We start from the raw sequence: 11105 nt of genomic DNA on the forward strand, positions 1-11105 counted from the left end.
CGTGGTTTGGGAACAGCTGTGTGAAGGACCAAAAAGCTCTCCAGAGACTGATCCGTACAGCAGAACGCTGCTGCAGGATTGCTCTCCCCCCGCTTCAGGACACCTACACCAGGAGATGCCGGACTAGAGCAGCGCAGATACTGAAGGACCCGTCCCATCCTGGCAACAAACTGTTCCAACTTCTGCAATCTGGTAGAAGGTTCTGCATCTTCCGGGCAAGGACAGAGAGACTCAAGAGGAGCTTCTATCCCCAAGCCATCCGTGCCCTAAACACACACACCCGCCCTCTCACATCATCTATAATTGACTGAGTCAGGACTCTTCCAGACACTAAACCAAGGCACAATGTACATTTCAATTCCTTTAATTTTAAATATGTTTATATTGTCTATCCTGTAAAATAGTCAGATGTCTATTCATATTAATGTACAGAATTCACCTGCTTGCTGCTACTACTGCACATTCACCCAATGTATATACTACATACATATATATATATATACATACATATATATATATATATATATATACACTCAACAAAAATATAAACGCAACACCTTTGTTACTGCTCCCATTCCCCATGGGATGGACGTAGAGACCTAAAATTCATTCCAGATACACAATATAACCATCCCTCCCGAACAGAGGTCACAAATCAGTCCAAATGTGTGGTAGTGGGCACATCTGCTATATTGAGATAATCCATTCCACCTCACAGGTGTGCCACATCAGGATGCTGATCTGACATCATGAGTAGTGCACAGGTGTACCTCAGACTGCCCACAACAAAAGGCCACCCTGGAATGTGCAGTTTTTTGCGCTATTGGGGGTCTGGGGACCCAGAACCGGTCAGTATCTGGTGTGACCACCATTTGCCTCATGCAGTGCAACACATCGTCGCATGGAGTCTATCAGATTGTCAATTGTGGCGTGTGGAATGTTGGTCCACTCCACTTCAATGGCTGTGCGAGGTTGTTGGATATTCGTGGGAACTGGTACACGCTGTCGTATACGCCGGTCAAGCACATCCCGAACATGCTCAATGGGTGACATGTCCGGTGAGTATGCTGGCCATGCAAGAACTGGGACATTCTCAGCTGCCATCTGCCCTGAACAATGTGAACCATGATTCATCCGTGAAGCGCACACCTTTCCAACGTGCCAGACGCCATCGAATGTGAGCATTTGCCCACACAAGTCTGTTACGGCGACGAGCTGGAGTCAGGTCAAGACCCCGATGAGGACGACGGGCATGCAGTTGAGCGTCCCTGAGACGGTTTCTGACAGTTTGTGCAGAAATTGTTTGGTTGTGCAAACCAATTGTTCCAGCAGCTGTCTGGGTGGCTGGTCTCAGACGATCTTGGAAGTGAACCTGCTGGATGTGGAGGTCCTGGGCTGGTGTGGTTACACGAGGTCTGCGGTTGTGAGGCCGGTTGGATGTGCTGCCATATTCTCTGAAACGCCTGTGGAGATGGCTTATGGTTGAGAAATGAACATTCAATGCACGGGCGACAGATCTGGTTGACATTCCTGCTGTCAGCATGCCAATTGCACGCTCCCTCATTGCTTGTGGCATCTGTGGCATTTTGCTGTGAGACAAAACTGCACATTCCAGGGTGGCCTTTTGTTGTGGGCAGTCTGAGGTACACCTGTGCACTACTCATGATGTCAGATCAGCATCCTGATGTGGCACACCTGTGAGGTGGGATGGATTATCTCAATATAGCAGATGTGCCTACTACCACACATTTGGACTGATTTGTGACCACTGTTTGGGAGGGATGGTTATATTGTGTATCTGGAATGAATTTTAGGTCTCTACGTCCATCCCATGGGGAATGGGAGCAGTGACAAAGGTGTTGCGTTTATATTTTTGTTGAGTGTATATATATATATATAATGTAGAGGAAAAACATTATATATATATAATGTTTTTCCTCTCCCCCCCCCCAATTTTTTTTTTTTTTTTTTGCACATGTCGAGGAGCGTGTCAGGCTACATTTCACTGTGTGTTATACTTGTATAACTATGCATGTGACAAATAAAGAACCTTGAACCTTGAACCTTGGAAATAGATGCCAACGCAGTTGGGGCAGGAGCGGTGCTTCTCCAGGAGGATACCCAGGGCATTGACCATCCTGTAAGTTACTTCTCTCGGAAGTTTGATAAACATCAGCTCAGGTATTCTACCATTGAAAAGGAGACCCTTGCTTTGTTGTGGGCCTTGCAACATTTTGAAGTCTATACAGAGTCAGGTCAGAGTTCAGTTCAAGTATTCACAGATCACAACCCTTTAGTTTTCCTCTCTAGAATGTATAATCACAACCAGCAACTTATGCGTTGGTCACTGATTATTCAGAATTATCCCCTCAATATCCATCACAAAAAAGGTTCAGAAAACATTGTAGCAGATGCATTCTCCCGTGCTCTTTAGAGATGTCACCAAACCTTTAGTTTGGTTCTTAAAGGGTGGGGGTGTTACGTGGCAAGAGGTGTGGCTTTGCTTTTGTGTTCTAGTTTGTGCTCTCAACAAAACAGTGAATTCTAATAAATCTTTTGATACACTGCTAGTATTAAGTAGTAAAGTTCCTTATTAAAATTCTGTCATAACTAAAATATATTAATAAATTCATTTGGTGGTGAGAAATAATAGACTGCAGTATTTATTTTTATGCATGCGGTATTGCAATGTATTTCTAGATGCTAATTAAGAGTCGTTCGTAGCAAGGGGTATGCGGCTGAGGGTGACATGTCTCAAGGGGTACGTGGCTGGAAAAAGTTTGGGAAGCACTGGTCTAGACAACCCAAAATGTGATGTCCACATATGTGGACGCCAGGTCCTAGGAGGTTAATGTTATCTGTCTGATTTCAAAGTATCTGTCGCATCTGAAACTTGCAGCTGAACTCTGCACTGGTCCAGCTTAACCAATATATCTGTGCAGCAACGCTAATACTGGGATTACCTAATTTGTAATCTTTTTAAAACCATCTGTTTAATCTTATTATATGTAAAAAGAAATAACAGAAATAAATAAACAAAAACACATTGAGCCATCTCCCAAAATAAAAGTACATGACACCCTACAGGGAGTGCAGAATTATAAGGCAAGTTGTATTTTTGAGGAATAATGTTATTATTGAACAATAACCATGTTCTCAATGAACCCAAAAAACTCATTAATATCAAAGCTGAATGTTTTTGGAAGTAGTTTTTAGTTTGTTTTTAGTTTTAGCTATTTTAGGGGGATATCTGAAATTTGCTGAAATTTGATAGCTGAAATTTGGAGGAAAACACATCGGGGATGCAGAGGTCAAGGACAGAAGAGAAGAAAAAAGGTGACGGTGAGACAGCAGAGGCTCGAAGCGAGGAGGAGGTTTAAACCGTGTCTGCCGTCTATCGTGATGGGTAATGTGCGATCGTTGGCAATTAAAATCGACGAGCTCTCAGCACTGGTACGGAGTCAGAGGGAATACCGAGAGTGTAGCCTGATGTGTTTCACCGAATCATGGCTGCACCAGGACATTCCCGATGAGAATGCTTCCGTGGAAGGCTTCCACACTGTTCGGGCGGACAGGGACAGCATCGCTAGCGGTAAGCGGAAAGGAGGTGGGCTTGCTGTTTTAGTTAACAACCGGTGGTGTAACCCTGCCAACATAACAATCAAAGAAAGGATTTGTTGCCCGGACACTGAACTGTGTGCTGTTGGACTCAGGCCGTATTATTTACCCAGGGAATTCTCTCACGTCATCTTGGTGGCTGTTTATGTACCCCCCTCTGCTAACCCCACAGCTGCATGTGACACTATCCACTCTGCCATAGCTCGGCTACAGACTCAGCACCCGAGTGCCTTTATTGTGATCTCGGGTGACTTCAACCATGTATCACTGGACAATACACTACCAACATTCAAACAATATGTGGACTGTCCCACCAGGGGAGAGAAAACTTTAGACTTACTGTATGCTAACGTCAAGGATGCATACAGCTCCTCCTCCCTCCCCCCACTTGGTAGGTCAGATCATAACCTGATTCACCTCACCCCCCGCTATGTGCCAATTGTGAGGAGGGAACCTGTGACCACCAGGACTGTTAGGAGGTGGTCAGAGGAGGCAATAGCGGAACTACAGGGCTGTTTCGAGGTGACTGACTGGGAAACACTCTGTGAGCCTCACGCCGAGGACATCAATGGGCTTACTGAGTGTATCACAGACTACATAACTTTCTGCACCGACTCCATTGTTCCAGCTCAGACTGTTCATTGTTACCCAAATAACAAGCCGTGGGTGACTAAGGACATCAAAGCCCTCCTCAACAACAAGAAGAGGGCTTTCAGAGGGGGCAACAAAGAGGAGGTGAGGAAGATCCAGGTGTTACTAAAGGACAAGATCAGAGAGGCTAAGGACAATTACAGGAGGAAGCTGGAGTGGAAACTCCAGCAGAACAGCATGAGAGAGGTGTGGAGGGGCATGAAGACCATCACTGGATTCAGGCCAACCAACAGCAGGGGAACTGAGGGAGGTGAGAATAGAGCCAATGAGTTGAATCTGTTTTTCAATAGATTCGACACCACAGTGTCTGCTCCTACCCCCACAACCTCACCTGTAGTCAGCCTGGAATCCAGAGCCACACCACTGTGCCAGCCTCTCTCTTCACATGGCGCTGTTGCCTCCTGTGAGATTCCTGACACCCCTCCCCCACCCATCACCTTCACTCAATACCAGGTTGAGATGCAAATGAGGAGACTTCACTCAGGCAAGTCTGCTGGACCAGACGGAGTGAGTCCCCTTGTCCTCAAGACCTGTGCCCCCCAGCTGTGTGGAGTCTTTCATAAACTGTTTATGCTGAGTCTGAGTCTGCAGAGGGTCCCGGTGATGTGGAAGACATCATGCCTCGTCCCTGTACCAAAGACGCCACGTCCCAGTGGCCCCCAGGATTACAGGCCCGTGGCATTGACCTCCCACATCATGAAGACCCTGGAAAGGCTCATCCTGGACCAGCTGCGACCCATAGTAAGACCACACCTGGATCCCCTTCAGTTCGCTTATCAGCCTCGTCTCGGAACTGAGGACGCCATCATCTACCTGCTCAATCGTGTCTACACCCATCTGGACCAGCCTGCGAGCACTGTGAGGGTCATGTTTTTTGACTTTTCCAGTGCTTTCAACACCATCAGGCCGACCCTCCTGGGTGATAAGTTAGCAGCGATGCAGGTGGATGCTTCTCTGGTGTCCTGGATTGTTGATTACCTGACAGGAAGACCACAATATGTACGTCTCCCACAGTGTGTGTCTGACAAGGTGATCAGCAACACAGGGGCACCACAGGGGACTGTCCTCTCCCCCTTCCTCTTCACCCTCTACACCACAGACTTCAGCCACTGCACAGAGACATGCCATCTTCAGAAGTTTTCTGATGACTCTGCGGTGGTTGGATGCATCAGCAGGGATGATGAGACAGAGTACCGGGCTGTGGTCGACTCCTTTGTCACGTGGTGTGAGCAGAATCATCTGCAGCTCAACGTGGCAAAGACCAAGGAACTGATCGTGGACTTCAGGAAGACCAGGAAACACTTGACCCCTGTTTCAATTCAGGGGGTCAGTGTTGACATTGTGGAGGACTATAAATACCTTGGAGTACACATTGACAATAAACTGGACTGGGCTAAAAACACCACAGCACTTTACAGGAAGGGCCAGAGTCGTCTCTATTTTTTGAGGCGACTGAGGTCCTTCAACATCTGCCAGAAAATGCTGAGGATTTTCTATGAGTCTGTTGTGGCCAGTGCGATCCTCTATGCTGTTGCATGCTGGGGGAGCAGGCTGAGGGTCGCAGATGCCAACAGACTTAATAAACTAATCCGTAAGGCCAGCAATGTTGTGGGGATGGAGCTGGACTCCCTCAAGGTGGTGTCGGAGAGGCGGATGCTGTCCAAGATAAAGACAATGTTGGATAACACGTCCCACCCACTCCATGACATGCTGGTCAGTCACAGGAGCACGTTCAGTGAGAGACTGAGATTACCGAAAAGCACCACTGAACGACACAGGAAATCATTCCTGCCTGTGGCCATCTCCCTGTACAACGCATCCACTTAACACACTGTTTGCTGCTACAACTACACATGTTTATTTTCCAACTATTTATTTATGAGTGACTTATGTATGTATATATATATGTATATATTGTACTATTCTTAGTTAGTGTATTGTCTGTCTTGTCTTAATGTTGGTTTAAAATGGAGCACTGTAACAAAAAATAATTTCCCCCAGGGATCAATAAAGTATTCTGATTCTGATTCTGATTCTGATCTGTGTGTGAAGGTGACTATTACTGTGCATAATTATTAGGCAACTTAACAAAAAACAAATATATACCCATTTCAATTATTTATTTTTACCAGTGAAACCAATATAACATCTCCACATTCACAAATATACATTTCTGACATTCAAAAACAAACCAAAAACAAATCAGTGACCAATATAGCCACCTTTCTTTGCAAGGACACTCAAAAGCCTGCCATCCATGGATTCTGTCAGTGTTTTGATCTGTTCACCATCAACATTGCGTGCAGCAGCAACCACAGCCTCCCAGACACTGTTCAGAGAGGTGTACTGTTTTCCCTCCTTGTAAATCTCACATTTGATGATGGACCACAGGTTCTCAATGGGGTTCAGATCAGGTGAACAAGGTGGCCATGTCTTTAGTTTTTCTTCTTTTATACCCTTTCTTGCCAGCCACGCTGTGGAGTACTTGGACGCGTGTGATGGAGCATTGTCCTGCATGAAAATCATGTTTTTCTTGAAGGATGCAGACTTCTTCCTGTACCACTGCTTGAAGAAGGTGTCTTCCAGAAACTGGCAGTAGGACTGGGAGTTGAGCTTGACTCCATCCTCAACCCGAAAAGGCCCCACAAGCTCATCTTTGATGATACCAGCCCAAACCAGTACTCCACCTCCACCTTGCTAGCGTCTGAGTCGGACTGGAGCTCTCTGCCCATTACCAATCCAGCCACGGGCCCATTCATCTGGCCCATCAAGACTCACTCTCATTTCATCAGTCCATAAAACCTTGGAAAAATCAGTCTTGAGATATTTCTTGGCCCAATCTTGACGTTTCAGCTTGTGTGTCTTGTTCAGTGGTGGTCGTCTTTCAGCCTTTCTTACCTTGGCCATGTCTCTGAGTATTGCACACCTTGTGCTTTTGGGCACTCCAGTGATGTTGCAGCTCTGAAATATGGCCAAACTGGTGGCAAGTGGCATCTTGGCAGCTGCACGCTTGACTTTTCTCAGTTCATGGGCAGTTATTTTGCGCCTTGGTTTTTCCACACCCTGTTGACTATTTTGAATGAAACACTTGATTGTTCGATGATCACGCTTCAGAAGCTTTGCAATTTTGAGACTGCTGCATCCCTCTGCAAGATATCTCACTATTTTTGACTTTTCTGAGCATGTCAAGTCCTTCTTTTGACCCATTTTGCCAAAGGAAAGGAAGTTGCCTAATAATTATGCACACCTGATATAGGGTGTTGATGTCATTAGACCACACCCCTTCTCATTACAGAGATGCAGATCACCTAATGTGCTTAATTGGTAGTAGGCTTTCGAGCCTATACAGCTTGGAGTAAGACAACATGCATGAAGAGGATGATGTGGACAAAATACTCATTTGCCTAATAATTCTGCACTCCCTGTACTAACGTCTAAGACCCGAAGTCTTTCATGGCATGCATTTTTAATTTCTCTTTGCCATTTGGGCTGATTGGGACCTGATGAATTTAAAAACCAAGAATTACCAGATTTTTTTTTTACCTGATTTTTGTTTCAGAGAAAAAATAATACCACATAAGAGGAAATTCACTTTAAATTTCGATAGAACAGTGGCAGTGTAATGTCCTCGTAAGTGGATATCAGGTCCTTGTAGAGTGAAATTTAGTATTTTGGTCTACACCAGGGGTGTCCAAACTTTTTTCACTGAGGGCCACATATATAAAAATATAGGAGGGGCTGGGCCACTTATTAGAAATTAGGTATATAACCTTAAATTTAGTGTATTAAAGTTAGAAAAATCACTTAAAAGTGGTCGAATATGTTATATTGTTGAAAATAATTAAAGAACTGCCTTCATCACAGCTTTCCATAAATGGATCTTTATTGATTTATTCAGAAAAAGCTTTGGTAGCTCATTCTCAGAACAGCAGCCTCAGATTTCTTCTTAGACAGAAGATTTACAGTACAAAAAAAAAAAAAACAAAGAGAAAAATGGGACGGGTACATTTCAAGTTTGTTATTTAAGTTATTAGGCTTAGCAACACACCTATTAACGTTAATTTGAAACCGTTATCAACATTAACAGACTGAACTGGACTTAATAACAGGAGTGCATATAATTTTAGTAAACTATTCTGGTGAGTATCAGCTGCGCTGGGTATGTAAATCGGGCCATCCAGCTGCGGTGCTGATCATACGCCAGTCGTGCCAAAAATCCGGACAAATGTCACTTGATCAAGGAGCAGGTCTGCATCAGATGAGAGAAGCTGACTTTGCGTGTGCGTGCGCTGTGCACAGCGGTGTGTACTCTGTGTGTTAAGAAGAAAAACGCATATAAGAAAGTGGTGCGCAAAAGCAGGGTAGTGACAGAATTGATGCGCATTATTGATATTTGAAGCATGTGTACCTGCACATTAACACACGGGTACTGTGGAATATATTTTTTACTCACCTAAAGTGCTCGTGCTCTCGTCCACTCCCCGCAAAAAAAAAGCAGCTGTGCGGTGTCTGTGGCATCGGTGCTCTCATCGCATGCGATGGAGTAAAAATCAAAAGCACAGCTTTATCAGACAGTTGCAGTTTAATGTTGGCTGAAAAGTCTTCAATGCGTCGCACAACTGGATTTCTGGACATGCTGATGTTGTTGAAGTCCTGCACCTTTTCCGGGCACATTATTTCGGTGATTTTAACGAGGCAGTGTTTTATGAGGTCTCCATCTGAAAAAGGCTTGCCATGTCTTGCAATGAGTTGGGCGACCTCATAGCTGGCTATTGTAGCCTTTTCCTGGACCTTTTGAGCACGAAAATAATACTGTTGCTGACCCCGCAGGAGAGCTACCCTTTGCTTTAATTTCTGCTCTCGCTCAGCACCACTGTAGGATGCATAGGCCTGATGTTTGGTTTCATAATGACGTCGTACATTATACACTTTCATAACTGCCATAGTTTCACTGAAGAAATATTCAGTCTCCCACCATGTCTGAAATTTTCTGCATTCACTTTTCTACCTTTCGCTTCTTTGGTTCTGCCATGTTTAGTATCGTGGGGTAAATTTCTTCTGTGATTGTCCTTTTTGGTGGAGCAACTGCCTTGATCAACAGTAGCTCCCCCTGGTGTTAAAACTAAGAAGTGCAATACACTCAAGCAAAAGTTGAAGTGCGGGCCATATTCTATTCTACTTATAAAATTACTTGCGGGCCAATTAAAAATGGATCGCGGGCCGATCGATGTCACTGATCAATTAGTGACATCATATCCCCACAATTAGTTGTAACCAAATGAAGGGCTGTTTTTTTTGTGTAAAATTGTGTAAAATTGTTAATATAACCTCCAGAGTCAGATTTTGTGAAGAGATTGACTTCACAAACCGTTTAGTTGAGTGAATGAGTTTAAGTGGAAGAATGATTTTATTCCGGTTTCCTTGTTTAGACTGTGTCATTTAGTCTACCCTGTTGTCTCAGTGGTAAAGGTTAATGAGATTTAGATGTGAATGGAATTCTGTATAAAGCAGGTGAGATTTTGACTGCCAGGTCTTATGTTTTGCGAGACAATTGTTGAAAGGCGACGCCAGAAAATAAAGGACACTTGAACGAAACTTGATGCAGTTGATTGCAACAGGATGTCAGTGGCCACAAGAAGAATGGGCACTTCATCTAGCTCCACTTCTCAGTGGTAAAGCACGTGCTGCATATGTTGCTATGGACACTGAAGAGACAGACATGATAAAGTAAAAACAGCTGTTCTTGAAAGTGCTGAGGCTTACCGAATGAGATTCCGCGACATGACGGTGAAGGACCCAAAAGAGCTATGATCGCGCCTTCAAGACCTGTATGAAAAGTGGATGCTTCCAAAGGAGAAGACAAAGGACCAAATAGGAGATGTTATAGTGATGTAGCAGTTTCTCAGGGTTCTTAGCCCGGACCTTAGGACCTGGGTGAAAGAGCACAACCCCACCGTTGTGCCATCTCTGGCAGCCTCTCTGGCAGAGGCTTTCCTTGCAGCCCGACGCCCACAAAAAGGGTACATGACAGGAAAACCCAGTTCAACCCCGTAATCATGGGTAAGTCAGGGGGTGGGAATGTATACAGAGCTTAAGGCCCTAAACAAAGTTCTTGTAACTGACTGTAAAAAGTAAACTCCACCTAAACTTGGTTTATATCTGACCCAGATAGACTGCAGGTCATAACTTCTTACCTGAAGTTCAGTTCACCGCCTCGGGTCTCTGCTCCTCCTGCCTTTCCATCATCCACCTGCCAGCGTGTTGCATCTGCTGGCCTCCACTACTTGCTAATGTTACTGAATCTGTGGAAGCTCCGCAATAGCCACCACCAAACAATTGAGTTATTTTTACACATCTCCCAGCATCTGGCCAATCCGTTACCGTGCTGGTCCCCTTCTTCTCCACAGTGTGACTCACCGGGATGTCGAAAGTGAGCGGCACCTCGTCCATGTTAGTGATGTGGCTGGGCTGGATGTGTTTGTCGGCGATGTGTTTGCTGCAGTAGGAGTCCTGGTCCGGATGGAAAAATGGCACCGTTTCATGAAACGAAAGCACCAAGACGGACCTCCTTGGAAATGTTAAATTTTCATTTCTTCTGCTAGCGTTACTGCTTTTAGTCGAATGGTGACCGTCGAAACGCTTCTGCCACTCGTTCTTTGCTCAATGATCCACTGCTCGAGTCTTTCCTCCAACTCGGGCCACCTCCAACTCTCCCACAACCCTGATGAGGATAAGCGAGAATGGATCGACGGAAAATTGGCATTCCCAAAAAGAACACAAATCAAACACACTGCTCTCAGGCACATCTGTTTATTTAAAGACTTGTTCAATCTTTA

The sequence above is a fragment of the Diplotaxodon limnothrissa genome, linkage group LG22, assembly GCF_057381915.1.
Source record: "Diplotaxodon limnothrissa isolate DT_005_m linkage group LG22, D_limnothrissa_male_GT1.1, whole genome shotgun sequence".
In the NCBI taxonomy this organism is placed as follows: domain Eukaryota; kingdom Metazoa; phylum Chordata; class Actinopteri; order Cichliformes; family Cichlidae; genus Diplotaxodon; species Diplotaxodon limnothrissa.